The sequence below is a fragment of the Ischnura elegans genome, chromosome 8, assembly GCF_921293095.1.
Source record: "Ischnura elegans chromosome 8, ioIscEleg1.1, whole genome shotgun sequence".
In the NCBI taxonomy this organism is placed as follows: Eukaryota; Metazoa; Arthropoda; class Insecta; order Odonata; family Coenagrionidae; genus Ischnura; species Ischnura elegans.
Window position 1 is genome coordinate 50,869,056 of NC_060253.1, and position 23,826 is coordinate 50,892,881.

The 23,826-nt window shown below is 37.8% G+C and overlaps 1 protein-coding gene across 2 annotated transcripts in view; it reads right to left on the bottom strand.

Moving 5' to 3' along the window:
* Positions 1 to 23,826, bottom strand: part of LOC124163205 (sterol regulatory element-binding protein cleavage-activating protein) — a 194,472-nt gene that overhangs the window by 123,313 nt on the left and 47,333 nt on the right. For both annotated transcript variants that reach the window (XR_006865731.1, XM_046539937.1), the window contains exon 2: positions 19,563 to 19,670. The gene's annotated coding sequence lies outside the window, so the exon portion shown is untranslated. The remainder of the gene's footprint in view (positions 1 to 19,562; positions 19,671 to 23,826) is intronic.

Here is a 23,826-nt window from a genome sequence, read left to right on the forward strand (position 1 = left end):
CACGTCTCAAGATGTGGCCTGTAAGGTCGTTCCGTCTTCTTGTTAAGGTTTTCATGAGGCTTCACAAGTATGGAAACAATAACCTGTATATAAATGTAGATTTTAATATACACTTTACGAAAAATAGCATGGAAAGCTAATTTCAAGGTCATAGTCAGTCACAATCGACAATAAACAAAATCGACAGCACGATGTTGAACGAGCCCATTATCACTGTAGATAACACTAGAGAAGCGGATCGTGGAATCTTTCGCATGAGCGCGGCACGAGCCGGACCCGTCCCAAGCACACACAAGAGTGCTTCTTCCTCGACAGCAACCCCTGGTCCACCCCACATCCCAACCCCAGGATATCGACCCGATTATGCTGGAGGGTTCCGGAGCGAGAGAGAGGGAGGGGGCGGAAGATAGGGTGTATTCCTCCCGTCCATTCAGGTGCTGCCGCCAAGCGCCGCGCTTCCTACAGACGACGAGAGCAGGTTTTCCGGGTCTTTCTGCGCCGTTCACATTTCGCTGCTTTGGTTTCACACAAGATTATAAAAGGCATTTTGGCCATGCACTGAAAAATTCCTAGGACATCTATGCTATGGGGTGATGTACTGATAAGGGGCGAAAGTCAATATCCTAAGGTTTTTCCGACGTTTGTCCACGTCTTTTCACACTTGGTAAATGTAACTTCGTTCACTTAGCATTTTTGTTTTTTTTTAAGCATACTTCTACGTCTTTTTTGTTCTAATTTCACTTCATTTAATTTCAAGAGTAACTTGGCAATATATTCATCTGCAAATATTTACCGTATGACGAGGGGTTAGATGGAAAATGGAGCTTTCTAGTCCCAATCTAGCCCAATAAAGACGAATTATTATTAATTTTGTTGGTATGTTAGTCTTGTAGTGGACATGTGAGCAAAAATCCTCAAATGCAAACAATGTATTGAATGATAATGCATGCATTGCATTTTTACTTCACCCAGAAAGATTGCGACCGCAAGAACGACTTTCTCATAAATCTCACAAAAGGATAAATAGCAGCAAATAAAACTTCACCTAGAATCCACCACTCTATTTTAAATATAAAAATAAGTTTCAATCTATGTTAGAGTCTTTTATCTCCTCGGTTATAAAATTATGTAATTACTAACAAACTTCCTTTTCTTTACGAGCATTATATCTAGGGGTAGCTTGCGTAGCTAAAACGACGGTGAAAGATATATTCCATACTATAAAAGGGGACAACTTTGAATCCTTGAAAAGACTATTACCCAACTTTCGCCTTGAGAAATTTCTCTATAAAGTTAAGGACTAATTTATAAATATTTCAGTATAAATATGCTTTTAATTTTCCTAGTATGTCTTTTGAAATTTAAAGAGTTCTATGCATTCCTTGTAATGTCTCTAGAACAAATTACGCAACGCCTCCTCAAAAAAATCAACTAATCCTTCCAAATATACCCTAACCCAAGGGCTTCGTCGCGCTCATAACGGTGAAGCCCTTTCGCCTTTATCCTTCCAAAAACAGATCCCCTTTTAAGGATGCAGGGTGGTAAAGTCCATTGACTTGTAGGCCTGTGAAGAGTAACCCCTCCAGGTCGGAAGATTTCGACTTCATTGAAATTTACCTCGAGAATGACGGCATGAGGTAAAACTCCGAAACGAGACATAAAAAACTGACTTTCTCCGCACTTTTGGTGGAAAATGAAAGGACTAGAACATGACAATGCAAAATTTGACGACATTTTTTCAGAAACACAAAAAACTGTACGAGGTCAACTAATTTCTGTCAAAACTAAAGAGGGCGCGGTTGGAAACCCTGTCAAAGCAACGGAGCCATTTGGCTATTAGCAGGCCCGTTAATGTAGAGGAGGGTGAGTGAAGACTCCATTACGGGGGTTTATATAGGATGTCAGTAAGTAATGTGATAGGTATCAAAGATTGATGCCACAAGGGAAAATCGCAGGCTTAAATCCAAATATTAAAAAATGTTTCGCCATTTTTTCTCCTCTCCATATTTATATCTTCTCTAATGAAATTCTCCCTTTAATGGGCAAATCTGGATATTAAAGACCTGCACAGATCATGCAACACTGAATGTGCACCACACTTAAAAGTAAATGATGAAATATTCACCGTGAGTTTTCTTACGCACATAGTAGCACAATGGAACTTCCATGATGCAAAAAACGCACCATTTCGGCAATCGAACAACAGATCTTCACCTTTCTAATGCTATATGAAAATAACCTTTTTTAACCGTACGCAGCCGTTTTAAGAGGAATAATGGATGACTCGCAGAAAGCTTCAATAGCTAAATTTATCGACCAATTCACTTAATTTCCAAAACTTAAACCTGACGTATACCTCACTCTTCTTAGGTGGCTATTTTTTCGATGACTTTTGCTACGGAACTGTAAATAAAATTCATGAAGCGATGTAATTCTAGATAGCCGAAAGGGTTTTCATTAAAAAAAACTTTAGTAAGACTCATTTTATAGCCTAAGAATTATGCCTCCCTCAGCTCAAGTCCTTTAATTAAGGAAAAGCCGCAATTCTGAACGCATACAGCGAAAGCGGAAAAGGCACATATTCTCGCGACGAGAGGAATAGAGATGATACCTACGGGGAAGAGGAACTCCCGCCGTAAAAGCGGAGTACAGATTAATTCGCTGCATGAAACCCTTAGGCCTTTTGGAATCTTGCCACAGTCTCTAAAGGAGGCCATGCAGCATTTCCAACTAACCTCACCAAAAATTCGGTAAGTGGCAAGTTTTTTTTTTTTCACCTAGAAAACCGCATCTCCACTAAAAGCATGAGTGCCATTGAATTTTCAAGTATTTGTGGCACCGACCCATGTCCATGAATGCTGAGTAGGGTAGACTGGGTACGGTAGTGACAGTCGTCATATTAGCAAAACTATTGGGAATAGCGGAATATTCAAGGGGATAGAGGCATGGACGTACCTAGCGAGTGGTATGGGGGGGCTGCTTTTGGAGAGTGATATGCTTACAGTACTAGTCTATTAAAAATTAAAATATTTCCTTCGAATAGTTATGTATACAAAAATATAATATACATAAAAGCTTCCCAAGAAAAATCAACTCAGCTTAACAATCGAAAAAACATCTTGGAATAACATGTTTGCTAACGTCACCAGCCAAAAGTACGTCAAACCACGTTTTAAGGAAGGGAAAAAGTAAAATTTAATCATGCAGTGATTCCAATACAGCGAGATAAATTGACCTAAACTTGTATCTTCATCAGTCCTCACAAGTAACATCCAAGTATTATATAGGCGTAGTTCACACGTGGGCTCTCAGAGAGTGTCCGAAGGAAATTAGCGATTTCCCGATATCTTCAGAGAGATAGCCAAGTGAGAAGGGCGTTTGAATACGGACCGAAATATCCAGGGTCCGAATCCAATTTCAATGAACATCTATCAGGCGCGAAATGGCCCTGTGAAAGAAACTGGCCCACCAAACTCAAATGGTTTATTCACAGGGGCCTGCCCCTGAATCAGGGGCTACCCTCACCTTTCGAAAATAACCTTAATTTTGAAATAATAGAGTAAGAGAGGCACCTTAATATTGACTAAAACTAAGATATACACTAATTCGATAGTTAAATCAGTTTCTCAACTAAGCTTAATTTTCCAAGCACCTGGATTTCATGAATTTTTCGGGAGACGTGAAATAAAAGAATTCCGATGAACCAGCAACATTAGGCAGGATAATTTACAAACCAGCCCAGACCATGACTTCTAAGATTGTGCTATCTTCGGACGGCCTCTATCAAGTAAACCCAATGACACAGCAAATAGAATATATATCTCCTATCGACTTATGACTCAAAGTACACAATGAGATATACTTGTTGAGAAATGTGCAGCAGTTGCATGCTCGCGCAAGGAAAGGAATATGAACCAATCCAAGACACCAACTGCCACACAAAGGGAAATACGAACCCGTTTCAACTGATATAGTGATTATATTATGAGGATCGTGGTAGCCTAGTGGATAGAACGCTTGGTTACTCGAAGGCTCCCATGTTCAAATTTAGGACTTTAAAGACACTGCCAGCAAAAATCCTCGCAGTGCTACGTGGACCAGGAGGGTGTTTCAGTATCTCCCTTTCCGAGCGGATCGGGAGACTTGACGCGGATTCTACGTCACTTACTATCGGCGAGGCAATCCGTGCATTTCAGACTGCTTCCTATCGACTCAAGAGAATGAAAGAACAAACTCGTTTAAAATTTACCTTCATTCCCATAAGTTGCACAAAACGACAGGGGATTACAATAAAAAAACTGCAAACGGACAATTCTAAAATAATTTTATCCCGCAATAGCGTCGATTATGTGACATTCCATCAATTAGCACCTATGTATGCCCTTATATATACCTCTCGCCTCCATTGTGAAGTGTCAAACCTGGCGAGAAGTTGTTTTCGCTGCTCACTTGTCTCTTGAAAATTGTGACGTTTTATCGTTTCCCGTTGAGGATGACTATTGACGTCATATCAAAAACGGAACGCTCTCCGATAGTATGTGTGAAACGCACGGAAGACGAGGTATGATAGGTTCCCGATCGACTCGAACTGAATCCGTTTCCGATGCCGCCAATCCTATGAGACTCTGAAACACCCTCCTGGGAAAGGAATTGGACTCAACAACCTGAATACGTAACACACACACACACTAATTTATGAAGGACTATTTTTTATACTGTATTTCAGGGCTTCCTCCAGATGAAGTATAGGATGATCTACATCGCTGTGCCGAAGAGATAAGATGCGGATCACTCGTTTGGATGGTTCTAAAGCCATCCGGTAATATTCAAGCAGAAAAGGAGTTCATGGCAGGGAGAAAAGACCGCGACCAGGTCGTCTCAATTCCCTGGAAGCGAACTATCCCTGCCCCACCGCTTCGGTCACACGACGTGTCACATGACGCACATCTGTTTTATTCTTATTAATTAAGTTTATTTTATCGAAAAAAATAAAATAAAAATAATAACAACACACACAGATTTAAGGCATAGTTGGCGCTGAAATTTACCCCCACTCATTCAAACCAGCCTTCCGGTGGAATCAGATTAGAGTATAACTGAATGAGCACACTGTGGTATCTGATTTCTACTTCCAGTCCCAAGAAAAAAGAAATGAATACGTTCATATGGTCAACATTCATTTTTTTAAATTTGCAAAGGATAATTCAAACTCTCCATCGCCTTAACTACTACTTTCATCGGGTTAAAACAACTAAAAAATTCGCAGCTTTTGATATTATGATTCTGATTCCACTACACCTTTATCTCACATGTTTAAACGAAAGTATCATACTATCAACACTTATATAACAGCCCAAATTTGAATTGAGAGTAGCCTTTAATGTCTTAATCAACCATTCTGTATAGTATAGTGGTTGAGATAACCGGCCCCCTCACGGAAGGTCTATTGGCTCGATTTAATTTAACAAATTATTAATATTATCTACAAAAAATAAAATGAAAAATCATAAAAAGGCACGAAATATAACCTTAGCTCCAATTGCCCTATTTTAATACCACCATTATCTTAAGACCACCATTTCTTCATTCTTCATATCATTTTTAAACCCTGACACTGAAGGGAATACGAACAATAAATCGCTTACTTGAAGCATGGGCGATCTCAGAGCACACCAAGCTAATACAGAAGGCAATGCCAAGAGTCAGATGATAACGCCTACATGGATGAGAGTTTCCACAGAGCTTTACCGCGAAATAAAAGGACGGTATCCAAAGAGCGAAATGCAACCCAAACAATTAAATGAGAGGAAAGCAATAAATCGCAGCTGTTCGCAGTATGAAATCACTCAGAAGCTTCTAGATGAAGGGAATACCGGCAGTGCTGAGATAGGGAAAAGTCTACACAATTTACGCTACACCCTATCGATCGTCTTTTTCACATATTAAAATAATACCACCGTAAATAAGTAAAGAACGTATGAAGTCTCAACTAATTGTTTGCATAATATAAGTCAATGTTACGCCACAAAAAAATTAACTTTATCATTGAATATCAAATTAAACTTCGCCTAGGTGTAGTAGAATACGGGTCTATTTTATCTTACAAGTCAAATGTCTACTTCAAATCTTTTTTTAAAGCACTTTCCTCATTCTTCATATAATATTTCTTCCTCAAACTAAAATCTGACATCACATAGAAGAAAATTGTATCCGCTGAAACACCTCAAGTTTATACGAAGTAAGTTTTTCTTGATCTTCTTAATGAGATTTTTCATGTAATAGACCACTTTTAGATATTTATTCAGGTAAAATCTAAATTGGGGAAGGAATAACTACACAAACATCTAGGCAAGCAAGACGTTATTCTGAATTTGGTCATTTAGCACAATTGACCAGTCTAATTTGTACTTGGTTTCATTACATAATACACTTTCCTTCCTCTCCACATAATCTGACCTTCTTTAAAATTAATTCTAACAATATGTAGAATAAAATTTTATACGCTGAAACACATCAAGTTTTTAAGTTTTTCTAGGGCGTAGAGAACGAGAATTCTGATTCTCCCTCTCATTTCACTAAATAAAACGACCTGCCCGAACAGTGGACGCGACAGGCATTGGGGGTTGAGTCCAAAAATATCCCTCCTTCCACTGTCATTCTCCCCCGCATACCTAGGCATTCCTAAATGGAGCGCGAGAGACATAGTGGCGGAAGGCTGAAGTACACGCGAACGATTTAAGTGCAGATCAACATACGCATGGTACAATTGCTCATTAGCGCATATAGATCATATTATTTGGATGACCAAAATGAACGTAATGTTTGGTTAAGCATTTTAAATAAGGACGCATCATCACAAGGAATAACAAGGAATAAGATATATGTACGTAAGACTTCAAGAAAAGTTAAATTATGAACTTTACCAGTGAAGTTAGGAATGGCCTCTGTGAAAGTGAATTGAAGCTATTCATAAACCAACCCCCGAGTAAATTTCAGGGCACGGGCATGGTTATTATTTTTTTTTAATTACCTAGCTGCCAGCAACATCTACAGAAAATAATTACTAAGCATTTCAAATTCTTTTCAATGCATATAAAATACGATATTGCATTATTACATAAAGTGACGCCTCCTGTCCTCGGTGATAAGAGTACACCATATATTTTCTTTTTAAAACATGATGGAAATTAAACATCAAGGAAAAGTGATAATACTATAATTGGATAGGATTTACGACGACAGATCTAAACGACGGGGAAGGCTATACAGCTTAAATGTTTATAATTTTCTCCACTTCGGTAGGGGGGACCCCACCACCTACTATACCGCCATACTCTCGATAGACACCAACAGCGTTTGGAAGCGGGTGAGGTTTTAATAAACAAGTACTTTTCTACAAGCAAAAATGTTTTAGATGCAACCGAATAATACGCGTACGACTTAGTAATCCACAATTCATTCTAATACACGGAGTTAATAAATGCTACATTACATTTCGAAACTGCATTCGATTTAAATCCTCGAGTGCTTTTATTGTTACTAGGCATATTAACAAGTGATCAACGCATACGGAACAAGCCAAATAGCAATAGTACTTTATACAAAATTTCATGTAAAATCGTGATAAAAGCCTAGTCATAAGTCCATCTAAATTCTCGTTTTCGATACTCCACCTAAGAAGTTTTCCCAAAATTAAAAATTTCATAGTGGCACTTATGAGAAAGTTCACGCGGCTGTACTTAATCTCTTTAAACAAACGAATACTACCGTGAATTAAAGCCAAGAGGCCACACATGCCATAGTATTTTCCTCACCCCTTCCCCCCCCCCCACATGACGAATTTTGGAGTGCCAAAAAAATGACTAAAGCAAGCAACTCCACAACTTTTTGACGACTTCAAAACTCACAAAAAAACTCTAATTCTAAGATAAATATAAGTAAACAAGGACAACGAACTACCTCCAAAGATAAGCTAGTTCACAAAAACTTTGGCACTCAACGGGTTGAGTACAAGCAGAATTTTATCGAAAAAAATATACGAAAAAACAAACAGTTTCCATCCGTTATATGTTTCCTGGATATCAGACAATTACTTATACCACTTATTTTTTATCAGAGCGCGACCCGGGTTTCAATGAATTATCATCATCTTCAGGCGCAAATTATGATTTGTTTATCTTATTATAGTTACCTAGTTACTTGATGAATTTTAAAACGGACGCCAGAATAGGGGAAAAAGATCGGTAGAGATATTCATATATAAGAGTACTCTCCCGACTTTCAATAATTTTTAAAATATCTAACTGCTCTCTAGAGTCCAGTACATGGCGGTCATTGCAAAATTTTAAAATATTCATTTTAAAATCGCTCCTATGACAGTTGCATATTAAGTGTTTAGCAAAATTACTTTTTTCATTTTTGTTACGTTTGTAAGCACTTAAATGTTCTTTCTTCCTGATTTCAAATCTTCATAATCACATAGTAATAATAGTTTACTTCATAGTAATTGTCTGATATCCAGGAAACTTATAATGGAATACCACAAAGTAATGCAAGAGTTAGTGATTTTTTTCCATCCGTTACCATCTTACACTAACCTTGACGATGAAAACGAGGAATCAACGATGAAATTAGGAACCCCGCGGAATCGCGCCCTGCCCTAGATCCACCTATCGCTGGACGGTAGTAAGTATAGTGTACCTTCCGCATGATCTGAGAAAAAGCTTCGAATTTTAACAGCCAGTGATCTAACGCTTTGTAATTTCTTTCCCAAATTGAGATCAGTAACAAAGATCCAGGACGGATGAGTTTTATATCGACCGATGACTCTTCACTTCCCCGAAAACAATGACTCCTCGTGGAAGAGGATCGAAGTGTGATCACGACGTGATACAAGTGCAAGAGCCTTCTCACGTCCATCCCACTGGTAATTAGAACGGAACTGAATCGTTTTTAAAGGACAGTGGGTCGCGAAGGGTTTTTTTTAATCCTCACGTCGTCCAAAACTAAAGGTTTCGCGTTCAAGCCGTCTTATTTCTCAAGCTAAGAATACCACTGGTCATAGCGCGTTTCTCCTCACTCGTGGAGAGCGTGAGTACGGAAAGCGCTGAACAAGAGCGCAAGAAACCTCTCCCTGGCTATTTTCACTCTTATGATAGCAAGTGGGCACAGCTAGTAAAAGAAACGATTTTGCGACATTCCATGAATTTAAATTGAAAAAAAGCCAACGATGGTATAAGTTAAAGGTAGCTGCACATTAACCAAAAGCCGAAGTCAAAATAGAAGCCTCAATTTCAGTAATATATCACGGGAAATTAACGACAGTCAGCAAGGCTGTAGTTGGGCCGGTACTCCGTACTCCCAAAAATACAAATTCGTCATAAGCGTGCCGGTTAAACTACCTTTTTAAATCCGTAACAAAACCGCGCTAATGTAAATTGTCCAATGGATTTCAAAAAGAAAAATCGGAAAAATTATTTACTTGTTTAGAGTTATCTCGTGGCACAACTACGTAATAATGTAAGAGTTGGAGTTTGACATTTCAATCGCGGCCGGATATATAATACATGTTCATCTGTTGGCAAAATTTGGTGAATACCGCCTAAACATGTTTCCCAACTACAGCACTGACAGTCAGTACAAAAACACGAATATATATATTTTTTTTTAATCTTGACACATTTCGTTCATATAGGGTTCAAAGTTGATGCATATAAAATTTCCAATCGAAAGAAGAATCATGAAAACACAATATCGTCGTAGTCAGCCAATAAATTCATGCTATGATCTCGCATTTTGGCATCTCAATCTCGATTCCATACGTAGTAACCGATTAGCAATACGAAGGCAAAAAATACACTTGTAAGCTATAACTTTTCACTAGTTATAATAAGTTTTCCGAAGCATTTTTTCTAGTCAATACTAGTAAGTGAATATGCACTAATTGCTTTCACAATTAGACTGAGAAATCACCAAATAGAATAGGTGGGCAAAGCTTCCGACAAATCTATATGTTTTCAAGAAAACGAAACAGCCACCAAAATGCGATAACCAGAGCCAAGTAACAGCAACGAAAGGCCGAGGCCAATATTGATACCTCAACTTCCGAATTATCATGCGCAATGAAAACAGATAGCATATTAAATGCTTGGAAACGGTAAACAAATTCAATCAATAGGTTTCATTTAAATTCTGATGCTAATTCTATTCATAATCAAAATAAACAACATAAAACAAACGCTGGCGTCATAGTCAGCTAATCAGATTCATCGCATCAATCACGTGGTATAGGCTTTACTATTTCAATCTTGGCCTCATGAGTAGAATCCAATTAACCCTATAGTTTACATTCCAGAAGTAACAGAAATAATCAGAAGTAACACCAAATACAGCTCTGTATACTTTAGATTGTTCTTTAGGCACCACGAGGCATGTTGTTTGCTAAAAGATTTCATTCTTGAACCTGAAACAGGTCATATGTAGGAGCTAGTATAAGGTTCAATCGAAGGAACAAAGGGCCCCTTATAAATTTATAGATGATAGAATTCTCCAAAAACCGATAAGGAACTGGATTAGCGGAAATCAACGCTGCGCAGCAACTTGAGAGATAACGGTCTTCTTTGCCTTCCGCCTTCGAATTTCAACGAGGCAAAGCCATTCTTCCACACAGATCAGGTGAGCGTCAATTTGCCAAGTGAATCACGAGGAAGAAAGCCAAAGGGGGAGGACAAAGCTCCAACGTATGACTCATACGAGATGAAGCAAAATGCGGCCGCGAGGACATCCCACGAATTCTCCGAAATATCAATAGAAGCCCAACTTAAGCATCAGATCAGAGCAGAAGAGAAGATACGCGTAAAATTCCTACGGTGTATTACTAATGGAGTAAATGGAGTAAACCATGCTTGCTGAGGCGCAATCGGTTTTGTAAGTACTTCGTCGGTGTACCGCACCATAGAAAAGTTATCCAATCCAAGCTCTGCAACTACAGCTTTTTGAAAAGCCCGCAACGAAAATAATTTCTTCCCAAAATTAATTTTTTTTCTTATCCTGATAATGATGCGCCAAGGTGTCCTTTCTTAAACAGCTATCCGAATAAAGTTTCTTTTAAAAAAATTCGCGCAGATAACATTTATATTACAATATAATATTTACAAAAACTTATATAAAATTCAAACGGAATAAGAATCCAGCTATACTTATTTTGAACATGTCATTTGAAGTTTAGCATAGGTCAACGTGCCCTTTCATAAACAGCTATAATAATAATAAAACTTTTATAATAATAACTGTAATAATGACAAGAAATAAAAAATAATGATAACTTTTATAAAAATGTCGTGCAAATACTATTTATACACATTTAAAAAAACGTTTATAACATGACACATGGAATATAAATGCAATGATACTTATTTTGAACACATCGTTTGAAGCTTTTCCTATATCACAGCAATCTAAATCCAGCATATTTTCTTTAAGTCCTTCCAGATTATGACATAACCAAAACTGATCAAAACTAAATGGGCTGAGTATGGAACGCACTAAAGTTTTCTCCCTCCTGAAATGCTATTCATTTGTCCGTTGAAAATAGTAGCATTGTATCATTAACAGAACGCATCGCTATCGCAAAACCGGTCTCATTCGCGGCGAAGAACTCGTTTAAAACTTCCGCTATCATATTCAACATTTCAGAGCAGAATGAACTATTGTCAAGACTTCTCCGCACATTAAGTTAAAAAATTATACCTTAGCATTTTCTCGGATGTAATTTTTTTTGGGTAAGGTAAATGAAAGTGTTGAAAAAATTCTACTCTACACGCATAGAAAATGTCAAGATCATAACTTACTTTTTAAACGAGTGACTTCGTAACAAAAGCCAAAAAAATGGCCGATGTGATGCGTTCCCTTTCAGACGCCAAAGATCGAAAAGAAACAAAATGCGAAATGTTGGCAAAGAAAAAATATTGATCAATATTTTTTCCCTTCAAGCGAACTTGTACAACAGATTAGTCAAATAAACACCTGGTGGGCGTGGTCGGTCAGTCCACTATTACTCCACAGGCGAGGAAATTCGACGTATGCATCTCCTTACACAAGAGTGGCAAGGTTCACAAAACGAAGGAAAAGCAGTATTTCAAGATAGAAAGGGGCGAGGCACTTTGCGAGCTCAAATGGAAGACTCTCTTCGATCCGCTCGTAATTTCCTTAAAAGCCTCGGGAAGTTTCAACGCCCCACATAAATTTGTATTACAAGGATCCCATCATCAGCGTAACATCATTAATGTCTCCAGAAAAGGGAGGACGAAAAATTTCCCGGGAATATCATGGCACGCTGCAATTGACTAATTAACTATTGCTATGTCAAACTTAAACAAATTTACGGACTTGAATAGCAGAATAATCACCTTCACGAATAGAAGGTAGGGCAAAATGAGGTTCTATCGCCCTAGGATTTTTTTAAATAAAGTGAAGGCATAATTCAACTGTACTTTGCACGGTAACTATTTCCAACTATTTTACAATAATTGACACTAAAATCATATCACTTGTATATGCATATATTTTCATTTTTGGAGCCTAAAATGTTCAACGCAACAAGGATAATAGTGGGGACAGCGGAAGATGAGGGAAAATAGCACTTCCCAACCGACTAACATTCCCTGAATTCATACCCCGGTTGAAGCCTTGATATTCTCAAACCTGTGACTTATTCTGGGGTGAGTTATACCCTCACCTATTCAAACTCACCCTCTGGTTAGACCACTGAGTGAGTGAAAAGTAATAATAGATTTCTAACCAGATTATCGGGTAAAAAATTCCGAAGAACAGATAAATCTAGACAGCTAATGAAAATTGGGTACAAAAACCGAAACAGGTTTTTTGTGCTAAAGCAGACCTAAACCAAAGAGATAATGATTCCGAGATCGCAAAAATGGAGTTAGAGAAGAAACTAGCATTCAGAAAATAGATTTCGCCGAAAAATACACTGATTCAATGAACCTTCGCAAGGATGAATAATAAAACAGAACTTTTTTCGGTAACAGTACAGTCCATATTTGATCAAACCAACGACAACGAAGTCACGACGCTTAAAAGGTCGTATACCTGCTGCTCGAATTGTCATTTTTCGCGACAAAATACTGGTTTCATACTTAAGATATCACTTTGAAATTCGTACGGTTTATACAGCCGACCCACTTAAAAATGTTAGCTGTGAATTCTCATAAAATATTTGAAAAGCAGGTAATTGTTAGTAATTTTTTATTCAGTGGAAGCTGATTATTTCAGCACGATAACCTATACTTTCGAAGATTAATTCGTCACAAAAACGGCAAAATAAGACCGGACGAAATGGAGTGATACGTGCGCTTAATATTACGACGACGATGACTACTACTGCTATTACGACGCATTTCATCATCTACAGCGTTATTTTTCATTATTCCATATGCACTTACAAAAAACCTCACCTGACTAGTCTGAACTCCTACAGCTTGCTGGACCCATAAATGGAAGACTTTACGACTGGTTCACACTAATTCTAAAAACAAAAAGACAATGCTGCTGCTGGTGACGGACCAGACAATGAAAGAGCAAATGCTCGATAATATATGCAACCGACAGTGCACCGGAGCGCAGTTATAGTTGCCTGTATCGCGCGTCTCTGCTCCCGGAAATGGAATTTTTAGACCAAGGTCACCCACATAACTGCAATTAATCTTCCAGAGACACACCCGAATTTCGTCATTGAACTTAGTCACCCTGAATCAATATTTACGAGTCACCAAATGGAACTACATCGAGGAAGCCAGTGGGAGAAGTGAGATCCCCGATTTCGACCAATGTTCCATGGAACCTGTATCTAATTGTAAGTCTACGAGGTGAAAGCAGAAAATGACGGGAACTGAATATTTAAAATTTCGCGAATTTGGAGATTCCGGGAATCATATTTTTATTTTTTTATTTTGCTATACATTTCTATTACTAATTGTAAGTATGATAAACTTGTCAGCACAATTCATAGTTTACTTTTCCCGGGGCAGCCACTAAGATCAGACCTTTTATAGACTCGGCGATTTTCGACTCACACTTCATTGCTTGTTCAGGTATTTTTGGCCAAAAACAATAATGTAACGATGCCCCACCCTCCATATTCGCCAGACAAGGCTCCATTTGACTTTATTCCATTTCAAATAAATAAAGAGCACCATAAGGGCCGCCGTCTTACAAGCATAGATGACATTTAAATAAATCACTGACAGAGCTAAAGGCTATCCCAAAGATCGAGTTCGAGAATATTTCCTATGGATTGAGACTATTAATTAGGGAATGATCACAACAAAGTGGGAAATTTATGAAAGTATTAGCTATAATTAAAAGACAGGAAAAGAATACAAAGTCTTACGGTAAAAGTGTTGTTCATTTACCGAAAATTAAAAATAATTTCAATTCTTCAAAAAAAAAGTCTCGTGGCATATTTTCAGCAAAATAAGTAAAGTATAAAGCCTTTCACGAACAGCTAACAAATAGAAAATCGCTGGAAAGTGCTAAGTTATATAATATACCGTAAAAAAGGGTCATTTGTAAACTTAGGTAACTCCTCATCCACTTCTCAAAGTCAAGGGCATGGTAAAATTTCAAGTTCGCGAATTATCTGCCGAAGATTACAGATACTAAGGAGATATTGGGAGGGTAAAAGAAATCTCTTTTTCCAAGATAGCGAACCGGTTTGGTCCTTCCAACTTAAAAGATATAAAAAAAATGTCTCTTCCATGGAGGAGACGGCATACTTTTTCACGAAAAGAAATATGGCCCACAGGAATTGGAATCGTACACAATTAGAACAGGAAGAAAAAATGATTCTCAATAAATGAACAATAGCCACTCAAGTGATTGCAAAACGCCATGTCAGGTCGTAAATAAGTATTACTGATGAGATATAATATGAAGATATTTAGAGCCATTAATCAGATTCAATACCCGTAGCAGTGATAAGAAAGGCAACAAAAAGTTAGCACTTCAGCCCTGTTACCAAGCTGTCGGAATGGAAATGGTATATTATACCATAGAGTAAGAAAAAGAAGAAGTATGGCATATATACTTACTCTATGGTCAGGGCCAGTTTAAGTGGTAAGTAAATTACGCAGACGTGTAGGGCTCAAAGCGAGCGCCCAAGGGGCAAGGAGGTTGCAAATATCTGGAGGGGGCACCCCTAGTTTCGAGCGTGGAGCGAAGTGTGGCCGGAATGGGGGTGCTTGGGTAGGACAAGCCACGCCCACTTTGACCAAAACATTGACAATCCCATAAGGGTCAATGCTTACTATTTGGTGAAAATTTTTGCCATAACTCGTTTATACATTAAAATAAACTATGAAACGCAGAATTTAAACCTTATTTTCTTACTTCATTGGTAGGCTTCGCGAAGTTATGTCTCAAACATCTTTTCCCAGGGAAAAATTATCATCAATCACCAAGGTTACGTTCTACAACAAGCTCAGCTTAAAATAAAATTTTACGAGAGTAAAAAAGTCATTTACCTGCACTTTAACTGGCCAAGATTAACCCTTTAAAAATGCCTTTTTAAACTATATACTCCGCCAGAGTCTTAGAGTCGAAAAGGTTCTTCGACCATGACCATGAAAACAGTATTTTTGGTCTCCTTTCTATGTGCGATTCCTTTTTACCATTATCACTGCTCTCTGCCAGATTTCTAATCGCGAGACTCATTTTCCGCGCTTTGTGAAGGCGGGATCCATCCTCGGCGCTCATTTTTTCAGAGAATTTTTTACTCCTTCCACGGCTTCCCACATTACAGGCTTCTCTTTGTCGATTGTTCGAACTCCCTGAAAACAATGTCACGGCCAGGATACCTCTCCGGGCGCACTGTGCCGGCCGAGAGTAGGAATGAGGTCATATCATCCGAAATAAATCCACACAAGACGGAATAAACAGATTTTCTGAAGTTAACATTGATAAAGCCACACTAATGCCCATACTCGTAAATTAAAAACCAAGCTTCAAGAAACAGAATCTTCCCGATTCGCACGATGGGTAGCTTCGGAGAAGGGTTGCATTTATTTCTTATGAGTAGCCTTATGCTATTAGGGTAGTTTCCTTCATCAAAGAAAACGAAAGGCATTGATTGCGATTCGTTACCAATCATAAGTGTATTCATAATATACAAATCATTTGGTTTTAGAGACCCCAGTTTAGACAGATGGCAATAGTCAATTTTAACTGCATTTGAAAACCACTGCCAACCCACGTGACATCACAGGGAACTAGTTTCTATACGAGTAGATAGGAGTTTTACATCGTCTGAGATTACCAATGCATGCATGAGGCACAGATTTCAGGGTAACATCTCTTAATAATCACCTATTAAAACTGCCTATGGTCGGAAAGTTTCCTTCGTTTGATAAGGTATTAATAATCCTTATTAAAGCCAAGCGCTACCTGCCAGCAGGGTACTCTGCTACCTGCTAGCAGCCTGCATCGCAGCGGTGCGCACATCCTCGCCCCAAGGTCACCTCACACGGCGGCGGCGGGAACTAGACAGACGTTACACGGGCTTTTCCCAGCATTCATACTTAGCCGTCGCGTTTTCACGCGCTTGAAAATGTTCACTTTTCATTTGATAGCGAAAAATAGATATCGTCATTTAAAAATCTAAAAGAGTGAAATACGTACTCCAGGAGTAGTAATCTTTCGATGTAGGCAATAAAAAAATATTAGGAAACCACCCTATTATGATGCATTGAGAATGACGAGTGAATTACTGGTCAAGGCGTATAATTTTGCCTCAGAATCATTTGCGCTATTAATTGCACCGAGGAGACACTTGTTTAAGGTACACAACCGAATATCCCCCGGCATTTTCTACACTGTTTGCCCAAGGTAACACTTTGATTCTTACTCCATTTACCTTAGCATTCATCTGCCAACTCAGACCCCGAGAAACAAGAAATTTTAAAAATTCCAGCAACATGATATAACGTATTGTTCAACCATGATAAATTATGGAGAACCTGTCGGAATTACCACTCGAAAGATAACAGCTTTCAGAGCCTTCTAATCTCGTGATGAATAAATTCTCGACGCCAGATCTCATAGAGGAATGATTAAATCCTTCTGATAACGTACACAAAGTATAATATCCTGCGAATCATGCTCAATAGTAACTCCCTTTTTCCAAGCTTGTGTGAGTTTAACTATCACTTCGCGCAAGTATGTATTTCGAATCATAGAGCAACTAATGGTCTAATAGAAACTTGTAACAATGTAACATGGCATTCAAAAAAATTAAGATGAATAATACTAAAATGAAATGCAAAACTGTTAAACCTTTTTAACTCTAAAAACTCTATGCAGTGATTACTTTGCTATAACGAGGAGTAAAATGACACTTTAAATATGTTTTCCTAAAAAAACGTCGAAAAAATAAAAATATGAATGATGTAAACTAACAAAAAAATACTACAATCCAATGATATCAATAATAAATATGGTAGTTTTATCGGTAAAAATAATACAACGGTCCATATGAATCCACGAGAATGATCTCACTGCTTAAGCGCTAATCGAAAGTCTCTATGGTATGCTTTATAATGGTAGCCAAGGTACTAAGTTCTTGACCTTTAGGAAGGTGTTTCAAAGTAATCTCCTTATTAGCTGCCCAGAAAACAGCTAAGAGACGAGTCTCCGTCCCTTAAACCGTCCGACAGCAAGGAGCCCGAAAATTATCTAGCCGTAGATAATGCCACAGCACAAAAAATAGATCGCCCGAGGGAGATAATGTTTCTGGGAAAATATAAAAACCCTAGCGGCCGGAAATTGTGGACGGAGATGACTCCGACGCATAATTTTAAAGTTGAGCGGAATTAGGGGCCATATAAGTTACAATTATGAGAAATGATACCTCAAAAAATTAAAAGCGCTAATGATTATGTTTCACCGCGGAAGTTCTCCGCCAAATAAGGCATTTCATTCTCAAAAATACAAGAAATATCGCGAATTTGATCATTATCTTGCGACAGGTCATTAGCTAGTTGGGGCCGATATTTTTCCATCGAATCCAAAAATTAATTATGAATTCAAATCCAAAAATCATATTCATCGTCATAATAAATCAACAATCGTGAGATTGGTTTGACTTGGTTCTCCATACCGCTTTCTATCTGCTAGTCTTTTCATGGTGGCGTACTTCTTCTCTTTAATAGGGGGATCGCGTTGGTGTGGTGGCTAGAGTGTTGGCTTCCCACACTTTGGGCTCGGGTTCAAATCCCGGCGCTGGCAGAGACTTATCAGATACCGCCCGATCCCTGCTTGAATGTTGTGTGGAGAATATTTCAAGGGCAACACTCCGTCCGTCGGATGGGACGTAAAGCCGTGGTCCCCTTGGCGCCTTTCGTTAAGAGCAGGCTAATGCCGACGCCGGGTTTCTCTCCACCCTTCCTTACCAACCCTTCCCTCAAGGCGCAAATGACCTATGCTGTCGGTCGCCTCCTCCAAATACTATACCATTCTCTAAAATAACCTGAATAATTTAAATTACTTATTTTAATATAATAACTCCTATGTAACTTATGCGGGGCCATCCTAGGCCCTCCTTCCCGTCTACATGCCCTTCGACGTTTGCAACATATTTCGAATGCTTCCACTATTGACTTCTTATCAACGTCCAAGCCTCGAAAAGATAAAGAAACACGCTCCATATTTACAATCCGATGATTTTTTTCCATACTTGTATTCTAAGCCGTAAGTAAATTCTTCTTTCTGTAGAATGCACTCTTCGCCAGTGCCAGTCCACTGACGACCTCCTCCTTTCTTTGCCCGTCGCATTCTAAGCATCGAATTCCATTCCAAGTTCTCAAAGGCTTTCTCCAAGTTTATAAATGCTATGAAAGTAGGTTTTTTTCTTCTACAAATGATTTAAGCACCCATTTTAATACGCCATTTCCGTCAAAACTGACGTAAAAATTTCTTTCGCGCTTCATATAAGAATTTTTTCAATAGCTACAAAATTAATAATCCTATTATAAATATTTATTCATTTTTTAGTATCCATTTACCCCGAAAACAGCATATATGCATCCTATTACGACGGGAAATATCCAATCATTAAAAATGACCGATCACAAACACCCATCCTCTGGATAGTGGTACCAACCATGGCGGGATTCGAACCCACGAACTTCAGAATGGCAGGCAAGAAATTCACCCCGCTGCCAGCGAGGCCGATAAAATCTTGGATTTTGACATCTACAATCTAAGGTTTCATAATATCCACAGGCCTACCTCAGACACATCTATCTGAACATAATTGTCATCATGGAAATTTCCCCAAATACCAAGAATATGCTTGCAATCTTTCAATTCGTGGCAAGAAAGATTAGATATGCATTTCACGGGATTCAGTGAGCGAAGTACTAAAACTAATGATTTAGAGAAAGCCTAGAACGGTTACAATGGAGCTAAACAATATTTTAAGAAGAAGAGAATTTTTCAGGTGACTCGTCCCGTTCAATTTGGATAATAAAGAAATCAAAAGTTATACTTACGTTCTCTGTCACTCCGCCAGCACTAACTTCAACGCCTCGAGAGAAAACCAGGCCGAGATTTACACCTGCCAGAAGCGGTATATATCCTCACCCTCAACACTGTCAACTCTGAAAATGACAAAAGAAACACATCAGCTACTAGTACCAAATATCAAGTAATTCGGATGACCATTCGTTTAAATAACCTGTTTATTAGAAGAATTATGCGGAGAATAAAGCAGGAGATAATTTTATTCATAAAGCAGTGGAAGAAAGTAGCAAAACATCGGAGTGGACTTAAAGTAGCAGTTGAGGGAGTTCTTGGTAGAAATTAGGTAACGGAGCGATGACGGAGAACCGAAGAACAAAAAATAATTTCATTAGAATGTACGAGTTTTGAAAAAAAATTAAACAATCTAATTTTTTTAATTTGTCAATTAAAGAAAATCAATACATTTTATTATTTTTTAACTCTAACATAGTGGTACACATACAGCAAGACTGCCAATTTATAGTGTACTTATAACAACAAATATAAAATTATTAAATAAATAATTATTTATTAAAAATTTAAATAAAACATACGTGTTATTAAATTAATTACTTTTATGAATTTCAGAATTAATATCAAGAGGATTAAATATTTTAGTGAAAATTTTAAAGGAGCGACATGTCCTTAAAATCTGAGAGAAGGAAAAAACAATTAACTTTCCAATAGCAGATCTTCATCCTACTCTATCACTAGCAATAGACGGAGAAGCATCTCCAACCTTTAAGGAAAAGGGGCGAGGAAGGTTGTTGACGAAAATCGGTGCTCTCTGCCAATCAACTCGGGAGCAAAGTAACCTTATCTCTCCCTGAATTCTTCTCGACGTCTAGACATGTAAAATTTTGTTTTGAGGGTTTTTCTACGAAGAATAATGTATAAAACCCGGTGTTTTAACGAGACAAATTGGGATTGGCGCAAATTGAAATAATGAAGAGCAATTTTCCACATAAATACCTATAAATCCATCCCGTAGTTTCAATTTCACTACACAGAGAGGGTAAAATATTGCTAAGTATTTCCGTAAAAAAATTGGCTACACTTCAAACCATTTGCGACCCGACGATTTAAATCCAGGTCAAACAAGTTATTTTGCAAGAATACTGCACCTCATTACATGCATACCTGTGCATATATTTAAGTAAGAGAAAGTATCATAGGAGGCTGAAAATCAATTTTAACTACCGCTTATCGAGTATTTGGCTAAAATTGTAAAATCATGTCTGAGTGAGAAATAAATTACAATAACATAATCTGACTTCAAACTTCAAAAGTAAGCAGTGAACTGAAAAAGAAATCGCCAAGTATTGATTCACCCGCATACCGCGGGGCGGCGCGTCAAAAGAAATATTGAAATACCATGAATACGTGAACCGAAAACAATTTACGCCAGACAGGAATTGAATTCGATAAATTTATGCAATAGCCTTACACAGGCGACATTGGCATTCTCCAGCAGGTTTCATCATTATGCCTCGTAAAGTTCCTTCGCGTCTGTAAGTTCAAGGAAATTGGCTGGCAAATGAAAACCTCTTATGAGTTATTTCAGAGTTCGAGGAAAGTTACGTTCAGCTAGAGACCTTCCATGTACTACGGGGATACGATATTTCACTTATACGCTCCGAATAAACGAACTAGCTCCCGAGGACCCAACATCTACTCATAAATATCATCCAATGAAATACTCCAAGGTATATTACCAAAAGAAAATATTTAAAAAACCACGAGCGAGGAAAGATGAGTTATGAGGCAATAACCTAACTCTAAGAAAGACTGTATCTTCACGACGGAAGACAGCTACACTCACACTCTGAATTTTATACAATAAATATTAAATATCATGTGAAGTCCTTTTCATTCAAAAGTTTTATTTGCCTTTTCTCTGATAAAATCAATTCTTACGAGAATATATCACTATAATTGAGCACACAAGTATTGAAACAAGAAAACCCTTGCCCAATAACTCGGAGAACACCGATAAAGCACAGACCAACACAGACCTTAAATAGCCATAAAACATTCGAAGGAAATGGATGTTTTCAGCGGACTCGTAAGCATAATAACGAAACAAAAAACAAGCCGACCTTAGACTTACTTGGCAGTCAAAAGAGGAACTGAAAGATGTGACGAAATTGACGGACAGCCAAGGACTGCATACTTGGCCTAACGAATAGTTTTTTCAACACCTCACATTATTTTCCCAGCCAAATTTTCGCTCGGGGGGAAAAGAAATATGGCAAAATTTTAATAATCCCCATCCAAAGGTAAAATGTCATTTTCAAAATTCCAAAAAAAAGACTAACGAGAGAGCAAATATTATAATAAATGATACAAATAAACATAAAACCACAGTAATCTTCCTCTACAAAAATTTAGAGAAGGAAATAATTCCTCCACACCTGTTAAAGTTTTTGTTTTACTTTCAGGTCCACTGTGAGCCTAATTTGTCACGCAACAATTTTATAAACTAATCACAATGGTATGTTAAATTTTGGAAAAAAGACATAAATAAGGACAAACGGCCGTCAGTCTCCCTGTAAGAAAGTAGTAGTACCCCTTAAGTCAAACACAACTTGACCACAATGGCTCAAGCATCGTTTTAAAAATTTGTATTAGTGTTCTCCTTATGAGCAATTTTGTTCCTTTTTCTACCATGCAAAACAATATCGAATATACATAAGTAGAAATTATAGATGCTCCTAGCGCTCAGTTTTGCCACAGAAATTTTACAGTCAATTATGCCATAAAAGTGGTAAAAGAGAAGCAATACATCGTTACGAAAAGGTTAGCGGATAAGAGTGGATAAGAGCTGCGTCAAACTAATCTTAGCATTGTCGACTAATGATGATGAATGGTAATGGCGGCATAATTGGCTGTAAACCTGGTCGTTGGAAGAATGATCTCTCTTCAACTGGTCGTTGGAAGAATGTACTACGGGGATACGATATTTCACTTATACGCTCCCAAAAAACAACCTAGCCCCCGAGGACCCAACATCTTCTCATCAATATCATCCAATGAAATACTCCAAGTAATATTACAGAAAATATTTAAATAATCACGAGCGAGGAGAGTTGAATTATGAAGCAATAACCTAACTCTAAGAAATACTCTATCTTCACGACGGAAGACAGATACACTCACACTCTGAATTTTAAACAATAAATATGAAATATCATGTGAAGTCCTTTTCATTCAAAAGTTTTATTTGCCTTTTCTCTGATAAAATCATTTCTTACCACAGTATATCACTATTGAGCACACAAGTATTGAAATAACAATGGTATCCTGTTCCGTATTTTCTTTCGGCAATTGTTCAAAGGACGCATCACTGGCTTTTCGCCCGCTTTTGGTTGCGACGATTAAAACACACGTGATCACCCTGAAATGCTTAAGAGTGTAAAGAGTGGACCTTGTTTGGTATTAGTTTGTATCTCAAAATTAAAAATGTTATTCCCGAGAAAATAATGAGATAAACTTTTCAAACAACAACAACACAAGCAAACGCTTACAAGGATCTACTTCACATAAGCTGAAATTTTCAAGCACGAAGTAAGTTTTAAAAGAATAAATCGCCGCTAAAATATCAGGAGTTACGCTATCTTCAAAAATGTATAGTCACTCACAAAATGCCATGGAAAGGGTGGTTTAAGCCTCTTGAATTCCGATAGAGATTGATGTCACAATGGACCATGCTGAATGACTAATTGAAGGAGGAGACGATTGTAACTGCAGGTTGATGAGTGTTACTTAACGCACGACCCCGATGACAGCTTTCGCCAGGCTTTCACCTGGGATGGAAAGCTAATCGACTTTCCGAACGAGGATTGGTATCCTTCATAATTCCACAAAAAGGTATTTTACCCGACCACAAAGAAGTGTAACCTTTTACTCCATAAAATTATGATTTGAGAAATGAAAAAGTGTTTTGGAGGAGATTGTGACAATAAAAACACAGGTAAGACATAACTTCTCGCCATTTTCATGAGTGCAAGGTCAAATATGGAATGAAAAGAACTTTAACGGTTTGGAGGGGAGATATATATTGAGAAGGATTTTGACAAGTAATTTATTTCAAAAAATATTTTACGTCGTTCTCCTGGTTTCGAACGGAAAATGCCCAAATAGGTAGGGTAAAAAGTATACATATTTTTAGAATACAATAAAGACTTTTCATATTCATGATTTCTCCACGATTCTACAAAGTACACTCGTCGAAAGTGGATTTTATTTTGTTCT